The following is a 12,355-nucleotide window of genomic DNA, read 5'->3' as shown; positions in this document are numbered from 1 at the left end:
CGATTAAGTTAGTCATTTCTGTATGGTTAACTTAGTCGTAGCTCCGTAAGTTTACTTATTTTGATCATAATCAATTAAATTTATCACTTTTTGTGTTTAATTTGATTGCGTATTCCGATTAAATTAATCATGGGTTTACTTGTGATTAATTTGATTGAGTTTTTGGATATAGAAAATCATTCTTATGGTTTTTGGTGTCAAATAAAAATCCTTCTTTTATTTTAAAACTAAGGTCGCTCTTGTTGTTCTTTCGGGAATGACATCAAATGGGGGAGAGTTCTTTTGAACTTGTGCTTAATGGTCATATCTTGAGGGGTGTGCGGTTGTGTAATTTTAGAGGGGTTATCTTGTATATTTAAACTCCTTGATGAATACATTTAGCTTTGGCTTTATGATTGCATCTAAATTAGTTGGTATGTATTTTTTTCCTTTTAGTCATGAAATGTCTCTTTCGGAAATTTCATTATGATCCCGTTCTTGTACCTTTACCAATTTTATTGACAAAAAGGGGGAGAATTAATATGTAGTTCACACTACAAATACATATGGTTTTCGGATCATTATGTAAGGGGGAGTGGTTTCCATGTGAGATGCGGTATTGACTAAGGGGGAGTGATACATATCACCATAGTAGTATTGTTGAAGTTGTGATACAATTGAACTTTGACACTGTATAATAATACTATGACACTGTATAACAATGATCGAGAATTATGTTTTATCAACCACGGTGATGCTAAACTTACAACCTTTGGGATAATTGGAGTACTTGGAAGTGACAAATATTTCGAGGAATGTTGACGATTAGGCATGTGGAATAGAAGATACTAAAGTTTCTTTATCTTTTTTGTATTCCATATGTATTGATAGTTTTGTCACTAAAATTAACAAAGGGGGAGATTATTAGAGCACTTCTCGGTCGAACTCGCATGCGTTGCTATCTCAAGCATGTTTGTCAATGTTAGTGATCAAAACTATAAGTCTTGATTTCTAGTCTACTATAGCTAAGTCTCGGACTAGGATAGAAAGTGTAGTTGAGCTCAAGGACTTCATGGCGATTCATCATACAAGACGAAGAACTACTCAAGGAACCGGTGGAACTTCTCGACAAAAATGTATGTGGATACTTGAACTTATCTATCACTCAAAAGTCTATCTACTCTATCTCCTACTCTTTGAGACAAAAAGTCGTATGCTATATATAGACTTTGATTATACACATTTGGTATTTCGAGCCGAGTATACCTCGCCTATCTATATCTCGAATTATGTGTTGGTAAGCTTTTCGGTTCAACCAAATTTATCTTTACCTAGTGAAGAAAGTCATGTTACGTTTCAATTACTTTGAAAAGTGCTTTGACGAGAAATGGTGTAACAACTACATAACTTCCTCTAAGAATGTTTCAATGATTGAAATGAGAGTTTAGATTACATAACCAATGGTGGACATAAGCATTGTTTTGGAAACACATTTATGTATAAGTCCTATTCCTTGAACCAAAGTTTGTGAACTTTGTTGATCAAGAGAACCGGATGAATAGCGTGAGTCAAGTCCGCGAACTGCCGAAGTTCTCAAACCCGAGAATTTCTGCTGGAGTTGGCAAACTATCTGCGTTAAGCTAAGTCCGCGAACCGGCGAAGTTCTCATACCCGAGAATTTCTGCTGGAGTTTTTAAACTCTGCCCGGTAACTTAAGTCCGCGAACCTAGTCTGCGAACTTGAGAAGGTTATATGTCTAAAGATGATTTCTGAACTTAAACTTAAAAAGACTAAGGAATGCAGTTTGCAAACCGTGTCTATAAAAGTTCATGAACCGATTCAAGTGAATCAAATCATCTTTGCTTCAATTGTGTCTTGTGTAGTACATGAGATTTCCTTGCAATTGAACAACTCTCTAACTAGTTCATTTTGGAGTCATTTGAACTAGTTATGGTGAAGAAGAACATGGTTGATATGAAATGCTCATATGGCTAACAATTTGGTTAACTATTGTTGAAAAAACAATGTACAGGTTTGGGTACGGTTACATCAAGTGCGCAGTATCCTGATGGGATCATAGGCGTAGGGAGTACAACTGTACCTTGGATCAGTGGGAGACTGATTGGGGTTCAACTATAGTCCAGTCCGAAGTTAACTTGGAGTAGGCTAGTGTCTGTAGCGGCTTAATACAGTGTGTGTTCAATCTGGACTAGGTCCTTGGGTTTTTCTGCATTTGCGGTTTCCTCGTTAACAAAATTTCTGGTGTCTGTCTATTTCCACATTATATTGTTTTATCTTTATAATTTAAATAATACAGGTTGTGCGTTTAGATCATCAATTAGAATAATCCAACCTTTGGTTTTTGATTGTCATTGATTGATCCTTGGATATTAGTCTTTGGTACCATCCAAGTTATTCCTTGTATTTGATTAGAACTCGCAGTTCTTGCTTGAGTAAATCAAATCAAGAGAGAGATATAAACTCGTTGATATACCTTTAATTGATTGAGTCTTGTTGATTCTCTTAAAAATATATTCGAGTTTGTCCATACAGATTGCTAAGCGAAATATTGGGTGGTGTTGTTAGACCCCCACTTTTTCAGAGAGGCTTGCCGCAGGTAAATAGCATGTAATGCTAGGATCGTCTTGGCTAGTTGCCTAAAACTTGTCGCGAGCTCATCAGTTCGGTGGAGAACTTGGATAGATGAGATTGCATCTCATGAAGAAGGATGGCCATTGATTATAGCCATATCTTGTTGTATAGCGAAGTGGCGTCAGCCACATGCCAATGGCGTAGCCATGGCATGGCGGTATGCTAGTAGCCGCGTCATAGTGGTATGCCAGTGATGTTGCGGCATAGCCAAAGCTAAAAATTGGCTCTGCAGCAAAGTTAGGGTTTGGTGTCGTGGAAGGATTTGGTGTGGCAAAGTCTTGGCGCCGTGGAAGGATTTGGGTATGGCCAAGTCTTGGCGCCGTTGGAACGACTTGGCGTGGCCAAGTCTTGGCATCGTTGGAAGGATTTGGCGTGGCCAAGTCTTGGCGCCGTTGGAAGGATTTGGCGCGGCCAAGTCTTGGCGCCGTTGGAAGAATTCTCTGTGGAAGAATTAGGGCTTGGCGTGGCCAAGGCGTCGTGGAAGAATTAGGGGTTGGCGTGGCCAAGGCGTCGTGGAGTCGGACCCGCATGTGGCGTGGCAACGTTGGCCCTGTTGCCACGCTAATCTCGTTGCTCTGGGAACGTTATTTGGATTTGGTAGCAATTTGATCAAATTAGGTTTTGTCGAATACCCTAATTAGTGCACGTGGCGTGCGGCTGCGGCATGGCGCTATTTTTGTGCAATTGGCGCCATGGCTATGCCAAAGGAACTATGGCAAGACCATAGTGTGGAAACGGCCACATGAGTAGGAATTGTCGTGGGTGGATATGTATGACAAGTTGCCACGAAGTTGACATGTTGCGAAGTTGTCGCGCTAGGGTGCGTTTTGCCTTTAATGTATGGTGGCAAGTTTAGAGCAACCTGATTGGCCACAAAAGGGGGGCCTGCCAAACATAAGGCGCGACCACACTTCTGGTGAGAGTGTGGCGCCTTTAGGGCGACCTGATTGGTCAATGGGAAGTGGGGTGGGCAAGCTAGGGCGTGGCCGCACTTCCGTGGGCTGTGGAGGATATAAAGCGACCTGATTGGTCGATGGAAAGGGGGTCGGCCTTGTTCGGAATGCACGTAGTGCATTTAAGGCGATCTGATTGGTCGATGGGAAGTGGGGCCGACAAGCTAGGGCGTGGCCACACTTCCAGCGCGATGTGGCGGATTTAATTACCTAATAGGCTTATTTTTACAAGCAAGGTCTGGTATATTGCGCGAGGCGTGAAGCCCTAACTTCTGCAAGTTAGTCAGGTTGACTGAATTCTATCTGTCGACACAGAGCTCTTTTAAGTTCGTTACCAGAGAGCAGCATGCTTTTATGATTGAATACCTTATGCAAAGATCTTATTCTTGATACTTGGAGATTCGTGCTACTCTGCTGCGAGTGAAAACAAATCGTCATGCCATATCAACATTAAGAGTTCATCCGGAGAACATAGCATATAAGGCATTCAGAGGAACTTATATTAAGTGAATATACACGAGGCGCCGAAATTTACAGAACATCTGGGATTCACCGGTCTGGATAAATTTCATGTAAGTATATTGAGCGGCTCAATAAATTTGCCAGTGGAGAGGTTAGCACACGTGGCTTTGTTTCCTTGCAGAGTGACGTCATATCAGATGCAAGGTTTTACGATTTTGACCCTAAACTAAAAACCACCATCAACACTAGTTCATCCGTAACAAGGTGAGTCAACTCATTAAATTATTTATTGATACTCCCTTCGTCCCCTATTAGGTGACCTATTCATTTTAAATTTTGGTCCCACTAAAAGTTGACCTTTTTAAATAAACAAGGTCATATTTTTAAGTTTATCCCTTTTAATGGATTATTATTATTAAATCTTAGTATAAGCAATATGTATGATTTAATAGTCATTTTATCTTCGTTAAGTAGATATTTTAAAATGCTTTTTAACGGTATAAAATTACTAATATCTGTGACATAGTTTGAGAAATGTATTATTTCTAAATTTTATTAATTATTATTTATAAGGATATAATTGAAAAAAGTACATAAAAAAATATTTCCTTTTCATCATTTCCTTGAGAATTGTGCAAACTTGAAAGAGGTCATCTTTAGAAAGACGGAGGGAGTACAATTTACAACCAAGACTGGTTTTGGAAATTCTGTCTCCGAATTGCTCTCCAAGGCCGATTACTCATCGAGTAATTGCTAATCGTTATATGACCGATTCAATTACCGATTCCAAGCCGAAGGCATCCGATTTTGCCGATTTGGACCTGATTTTGAGCAAAACGAGAGATGACCGGGTTGGCTTTGCATGCACCAGAATCAGAAAATATTTTTTTTTTGCAACCCCTCAGGTGAGAGTTATCAAATGTAAAAACCTCTGATAACATGATAAATAGGTTTGATATAACAATACACAGTTAATTACATGATAATGTTAAAATTTTAATTTTAATTAAGTACAAGTCACGACTGATCAGTAGCAACATATAAGTCTCTAATAATTAGGTCCCGAGTATTAGAACGAACTTTGATGATTTCCAAGTCCGAACTCATTGCTCCTGCTCCAAGCGTCCCAACCAAGTATGACCGAAGAGCGATTTCGACCTATGTTGTGAAAGGCGCCCTAAGCGCTTGCCTAGGCATTCTAGGCGCACGAGTTGCCCAGGCAATAAAGCGCCCTAGGCCCGTAGAAGTGTACGATTTTTTTTTTCTAATTTTTCCATGGGCGCCTAGGCGCGCCTAGCCCCTAACACAACGTAGATTTCGACTACTTTAATCACTACCTGGTTCTTTAATCATCATATTAACCAAACCCATGATTTAGTTAAATTTACATTTTGTAACTGCAGATCTTTAGTAGATTGGAAACCAGAAGAAAAGAATCGGAAAGACGACCAATATAAGTATCCTGCTGATACAAAATGTTCCAGAAAAGAAAGGAGACCATCACCAATACAAAACGTTCCAGTTTTTGTTGCGGTGACTGTGGACATATATCGTTACAACGCGCTTACTTATAACGGGTGGATCTGATATAGTTGAGGGAGTTTCTAGACAAATGAGATTGAAGCAAATTGTAGTTCCAATTGTTGTATGCTATTCAACTAAAAGGAATAGCTGATCTTCCATATGAGCTCTCGGGTACGCCAGTTGAACCGAGACCAAGTGTAGAACCTGTAAACACCCTTAAATTATCATAGGATTATGAGGAGACTAATCTCAATACACAGTATAATTCTCTGGACAACTCTCTCTCTCTCAAGGATGCTTACAAAACCATCTCCCGAAAGCAAAAGCTACTGAACCTGGTTTCACAATAAGAAATTAAGAACTATACCACATAAGTTTGATTATTTATGATCATTGATGTAATATCATCTTGTTTTCGTTAATTAGCTGAAGTTGTCTTTCTCCCTTTTCAGGATTGTAATAAAAGCTTACATTTTTTTATGACACAATTTCTAGCAGAGGGCAAATGATTTAGGACCCAAACTCATTCTCAAAACTAGGGTGGGCAGTTAAATCGCCAACATAAGTACCTTGCCATAATGAGAACGAGGGACACTACTTAATCTCATACAAAGGAAATGCCATTCCCAAAAATTTCTCGAATGCCAAAGTTTCCCAAGTGTGAAATACAAATTTTAGGAGGCAAATACTAGGGAGAGAAGGAGAATCCCATTATGCCAAACTAAAATAGTATGGAATGTTAAAATGGCCGATTCTTAATAGTGATCGAAAAAGTTGGAACGGGAGCAATAAATCTTTCCTTGGCTGGGGCTGCCACTGATTTACATATCCTTAAGGTTAGATGATTTATGTACAGTTTAGATAGATATCCATCAAAATAAAACAAAAGTTATTTAGAAAAATAATATACCATAGACCACGAGATAATGAATGTCATGAGTCTACTTGCGACTGACCAGAAATATCATCAACCATAGAGGCATTGAGTGGGTAAACAGGCCTGGAGAGTGGAGAGAGCCGGAAAAAAGAAAGTCAAATTAGTATTACTACGCTGCAAGTATTTAGATCCACAGTCAAGAAGATGATGCAGAGACAGAGATCTTGCAGTAACCGCCAGGGGACAAGCAGGGGATGCAATTTCTTTGTTCCTTTGAGCTGTAGTGAATTGACATAATGGTCGCTTCACCTGGCAGAAATCAAAGAAACATGAATGAAGTGAAAAGCTGGCAGAGAAATTAGATATTCCCAATTAGCAGAGACACAAACCTGGAAAAGTAAAAACGTAAGCCCAAAAAGGTAAATAACTGCCAATCCATGAACTGATCGTCAAAGTGCAGGATGCAGCCTAATAAGTACCATGAAAAAGAAAAGAAAAGAAAAGCAGTCACTTATTCTATTATATTAGCAATTTAAGAAAGAAGAAAGAAAAAAGCTTGCAATATAACGGTTGAAAGAAGAACAGCTGATGAACTACTCTCCGGATCAAGAACTCCACTTTCCGATAAGTGAATCAAAAAAGTAAGTACTCGATATAATTTACCGTGACCAATCCTGTAACAATAACGGCGTTAACTTTGATGAATCCAGGTTCTAAAATAAGGCTTCATCTAGGTTCAAAACCAAGATTAAAACATCCAGCACTCGCGTGGCTGTTGCATGCTAGCATACCAGAAATTTAAGCCTGGTGCCAGTTATTATCATCCAGCGTGCGGCGTGCCTAGATATGTACATATTATGAGTTTCAGACTTAAATTATAATGATAGAAACTGTATATTTGTAAGATTGAGACTTGAGTTATGGTTTTGAGTTTGAGATCGGCAAGATTACTGGAGAAAAACCTGTATAGGAAGTCAGAGATAAACTTGCAGACTTGAAATGTTCAAATTGGGAGTAAGAAGTGCATGCATCCGTTTCTTAAACCTACTCTGGTCAGTTGGTAGAGACGAACAAAGTCATGATGGAATAGATTGAGGTCTCACAAGTTTCTCCGTTTAGCTCTAGGGAAAAGCTCATAGACTTGGTAGATCCTTCATAAGCTGAAGAGACTTGTCCAAGCTGGCAGAGTTGCTCCGCACTGTCTTCCTATTTATTTTTTGTTTTTGAAAACGAGCATGGATTAAGAAAACGAAAAACAACTATACAAAGTGCTATAGAACAGAATAATTGAGCTAGTAACTCTAGACAAAGGGCGAACTAAAAAGAATGTATCGGAAAAATGAAACAAACAAAAATGAGAAACATGAAATAAACGTAAATTCTTCAGGCGGGTTACAAGTGAATGACTAATCCCAATTGAAAAGTTGTCTTTCTAAGTTGGGAAATATCAATTGTCAGACACGTAGTCTGTTCCGAGAGTTAAAGTTTTGGCATCAGACATCTACCTGGAAGATAGGTACTAACTCATGCGAGTGCGTATAAAAGTTGCAACATACGTGGCTTCAAAACATGTAAAAAGTGGTTTGAGTTACAAAAATTTACTTCTTCTGATGCAAGAAAGAAGTTTTATTAACAATCCTGTTAAAGGGGCGGCGGATTCCATTAGAGGGGCCGCAGTGAATAGGACAAAAAAGGTCACTACACGGTAATTCGAAGTGTCCCTTATAAAAAAAACTGAAAGTGACTAATTAATTCTTACATAGTTTAGTGTTGATAAACTAGTTTAGTGTTTTTAATCTGGTTTAGTTTTGATAATCAAATTTCACTTATATTAACTCTAAAACAAATCAAAATCAGATTTTTATAGTTCAAAAAAAAAAGTTTAGAGGAGAAGAAAAGAAAAACTTTTGTGATATTTGTGAAATCCTAGATTTTGATTCACTCAACCAAAATGAGTGATTCCAGTGACAAATTTGAGATGGGTAAATCTCTAAATTAGTTCTCGTTAGCTTTTTATCGCTCAAAATTATCTAAAGTACGTAAAAAAATCAAAACTTTTAAAATCGTAATGTTATTTGAGTTAAAGTCGTAACTCAAAATTTGAGATGAGTGATTCCAGTGACAAATTTGAGATGGTAAGGTTATTTGAGTTAAAGTCGTAACTCAAATACTGTTGATAACAGTGATGCAATTATAAACCATAAAAAGAAAATGAAACATCCAGGACAAATTACGGTTCGTAACTTAAGTAACGAGACCAACCGTAAGTAATTTACGGTCGCAAAAAATAATCGTAACTGAACATTTTATCTCAAAATCAAGAACTTACGGTTGGCATTTGAGTTAAATGAACCGTAACATCAACCAAATCTATAGTTACGGTTCCAATTGGAGTTATTACCAACCGTAACTCACATGCAACACAGAAATTTCAATTTCAATTTTGATCCAAAACCCTAATTTTTGATACAAAACTAACTTAAATCATACACAATAAACTAAACCCTAACTGGGTTTTTTGAAATATAGTTTTCAATCGACGATTATCAATTTTTCAAGTCGAGGACGATGAAAATTTCAATTTTAATGGAGGAGGAGAAGAGAAGAGATCTGATTCCATTAGGTTAATTAGTCAATTTAAGATGAAAAGGGTAATCTAGTCAATTTACACCCCCTGTAAGACATCCCCTAACTAACTAGAGGGACATTATTATCACACTTGCCGCCCCTTTAATGGAACATGCCGCCCCTTTAACAGGATTGTTTATCAACTAAACTTGATGTTCAACGAAACTTGACCCTCTGAAACACAAGGAGGCTTATCATACCAGCTATAGGTGATTTTATACCTTTTGCTGTACTTTGCCGTATTAGAATTTGCTTTCGCAGAACAACATTTCCAATTAGGGACCGAATTTAATAATGCTAAAGCATCTAAAAAATATTTTCACATGCCCAAGGGATTGAATTTATTGACACTTTTACGTGTGAATAATATCACAAAAAACTAAAGACGATTAGCACGAACTTAAACTAAATTATAAGCTCACATCAGCAGAAAAATTTCACAAAAAAAAAATATTATTTCTGTTTATGGAGAAAAGATATTACCATCATTTCACCTTGGCATATTTTTAGGCTAAAATGAAAAGCGAAAGCATATTTTTTCTTAAAATGAAAAGAGTAAAAATTTTCCAGGGTTCATCATGATTTCGTTGATTTTTCCTTTCCTTTCCGATTACTTTATGTTTGATTTTCCACGGATTTTCCTTTCTCAAGTTTTCTCTTTAAGTTTTATACGCGGGTTTGTTTGTTTTCTAGGGTTTGGGTCTTTTTTTTTCTTTTAGGGTTTTTCTTTTTTTCCAGTCGCCATGCCTAGAATCTCTAGGACCTCTTCCTGCAACTTGACAACTTCCCAGGTGTTAGGTTATTCTCCAATTACAGCTGCAGATATACCAGACGACAACCTTTGTCATTGCCCCTTCAAGCACTTTCATGGCTGCCAAGATGGGGTTAACGGTAGAGGCTACACCAAAGGTTCTTTTCAGAAGCATTTATACGACAAGCATTTATCCTCTGAAGATCATAAAACCATCTGCAGAGATTTAACTGCCAATAATTTGAACATCTACTTGGCGTGGGAGAAAGTGTTGGGCTGTTTGCGGATGTGGTTGTGTGGCAGATGTATGCATCTGCATGGTTGGAAGATGTCGTGTAAAGGCCGAGAGGGAAGCCGAGATGGAGTTATCCATGGAGATGTTGTTCCAGGGCCTCTCAACGGTGCAGGAGCTGATTTTCTTCTCCCTGGGATAGATAAAACAGGTGAGGTAGGTTTCGTTTTCTCAGAATTTTCTAGTGTTGTAGTTTGCGATGCCGTGGTAGAGGAGGGTGTTGCTGTCGCAGAAGAGTGTGTTATTGTCACTGAAGAGAGTGTGTTAGGAACCCTCTCCACTGATCTTCTCAATGTCGTTCTTCAACGACAGTTCCCGACTGTAACCTGCATTCCATTCCAATGCAGGTTAGCCTTCTCTAGGACACTAAAGGCATGTCTTGATAGGGTTATAGCTAGCCCTGGGAATCTGGAAGCGTGGTTGCAGTTGATTCTTTTACCAACTTGTACTCTTACCTGTTCCAACCGCGAACCTCATCTGAGAGGAAATATGGAAACAGGAAACGTTTGCAGATCCTTGCCATCAATCAAGTTCTTGCTGCATGGAAGGAGCCTAACGGTTGTTTCAGTCTGGTGAACAAATTGTTACAAAGGCCACTCCATAATGGATCCAAGAAAGATGATTCGAATAAACATGGAGTAGCTACTTTGTTGGCTTGTCAAAAGAAGTTGAACTGCGGACATTTTGCTGCAGTCCTCAGGGTGGTGTCGTCAGCTGGGGTAGCTCCATGTAACGAGGATACGTTGCATGATTTACAGGCCAAGCACCCGTCTACACCTCCACCTGATGCTCTTGGTGATGATGTCATGATTGATCCTATCACAGTGGATTCTTCGACAGTCTAAGGAGCCATTAGGAGCTTCCCAAAGGGAACTTATTGTGGTCGTGACGGTCTTCACGCGCAACATTTGGTCGATGTAATGAGTGGGGAAGCAGCAGCCATTGCAGGCGAATTACTTGCATCAATTACGGGGTTGTCAACCTTTGGTTGGCTGGTAAGTGCCCTGTGATTTTGGGAGAGTTCATTGCTAGTGTGCCTTTAACTCCGTTACTTAAACCTGGGGGTGGCATTCGGCCAATTGATGTTGGCACGGTTTGGCGTAGGCTAGTTTCGAAAGTGGCTGTTTTTCCTGTTGGAAAGGACATGTCGTCTTATTTGGGTGATTACCAATTTGCGGTTGGTGTGCCTGCTGGTGGGGAAAGTATTTTACATGCTGTAAACCGCTTACTAGAGAAGGAAGGCCACTCGGACAAAATGTCAATGTTGCTTATTGACTTTTCTAATGCTTTCAACATGGTGAGCAGATCTCAGCTCATCAAGGAGGTACGTCTTCATTGCCCATGTATTGCTCGTTGGGTAGAATTTTGTTACTTGCGGTCTGCTAAACTATATTACGATCATTACATTTTGTCGTCTTCACTTGGATTCAGTAAGGTGACCCCCTCGGTCCTTTGTTATTCGCCTTGACACTTCACCCCCTGGTGAAGACTATTGCTTCTCAATGCAAACTCGATTTGCATGCTTGGTACCTTGATGATGGTACAATTATTGGTGATACTTTGGAGGTAGCCAAAGCCTTGAGTATTATCGAAACAGAAGGACCGGGAAGGGGTTTACATCTCAATATAAAGAAGAAGGAAGTTTTTTGGCCTTTTATTGATCCCAGAAGCACAGCTGACGGTGTTTTCCCTGTCGATATTGGTAGACCTTCTAATGGTGTCAAACTTTTGGGTGGACCGGTGAGTTTAGATCTGAATTTTATCAGTGATATGAAGTTGAGCAGAGTGAATAAAACTGTTCAACTAATGAACGCAATCAAAAAACTCAAGGACCCTCAAAGTGAGATGTTATTACTTCGCAATTGCATTGTTGTGTCTAGATTATATTTTGCAATGCGTACTGCCAATCCTGCAGCCCTGCTACCAGCCACAGATCTTTTTGATGATCATTTACTTAAGTATTTGAGACTACTAATCACTGGTGATGGTGCGGGGTTTGGTCCCTTACAGCAGCGGTCAGCTACCTTTCCTATCAAAGAAGGTGGACTTGGCGTTTACACCATGGCTGATACCAGCACTTACTGTTACCTCGCTTCTCAGAGCCAGACTACTTCGGTGCATAAGGTGATCCTTGGTAACTCATTCTCAACCGACAAAGGTTCTACTTATCAGTTTGCACTTCATAGATTTATCCAGGTATGTGGATTATCTTCCTCTTACTGTGTCGATGATACTCC

The sequence above is a fragment of the Papaver somniferum genome, chromosome 4 (genome assembly GCF_003573695.1).
Source record: "Papaver somniferum cultivar HN1 chromosome 4, ASM357369v1, whole genome shotgun sequence".
NCBI lineage: Eukaryota > Viridiplantae > Streptophyta > Magnoliopsida > Ranunculales > Papaveraceae > Papaver > Papaver somniferum.
The sequence above is the reverse complement of the archived record's forward strand: the minus strand, read 5'-3'. Positions refer to the sequence as shown.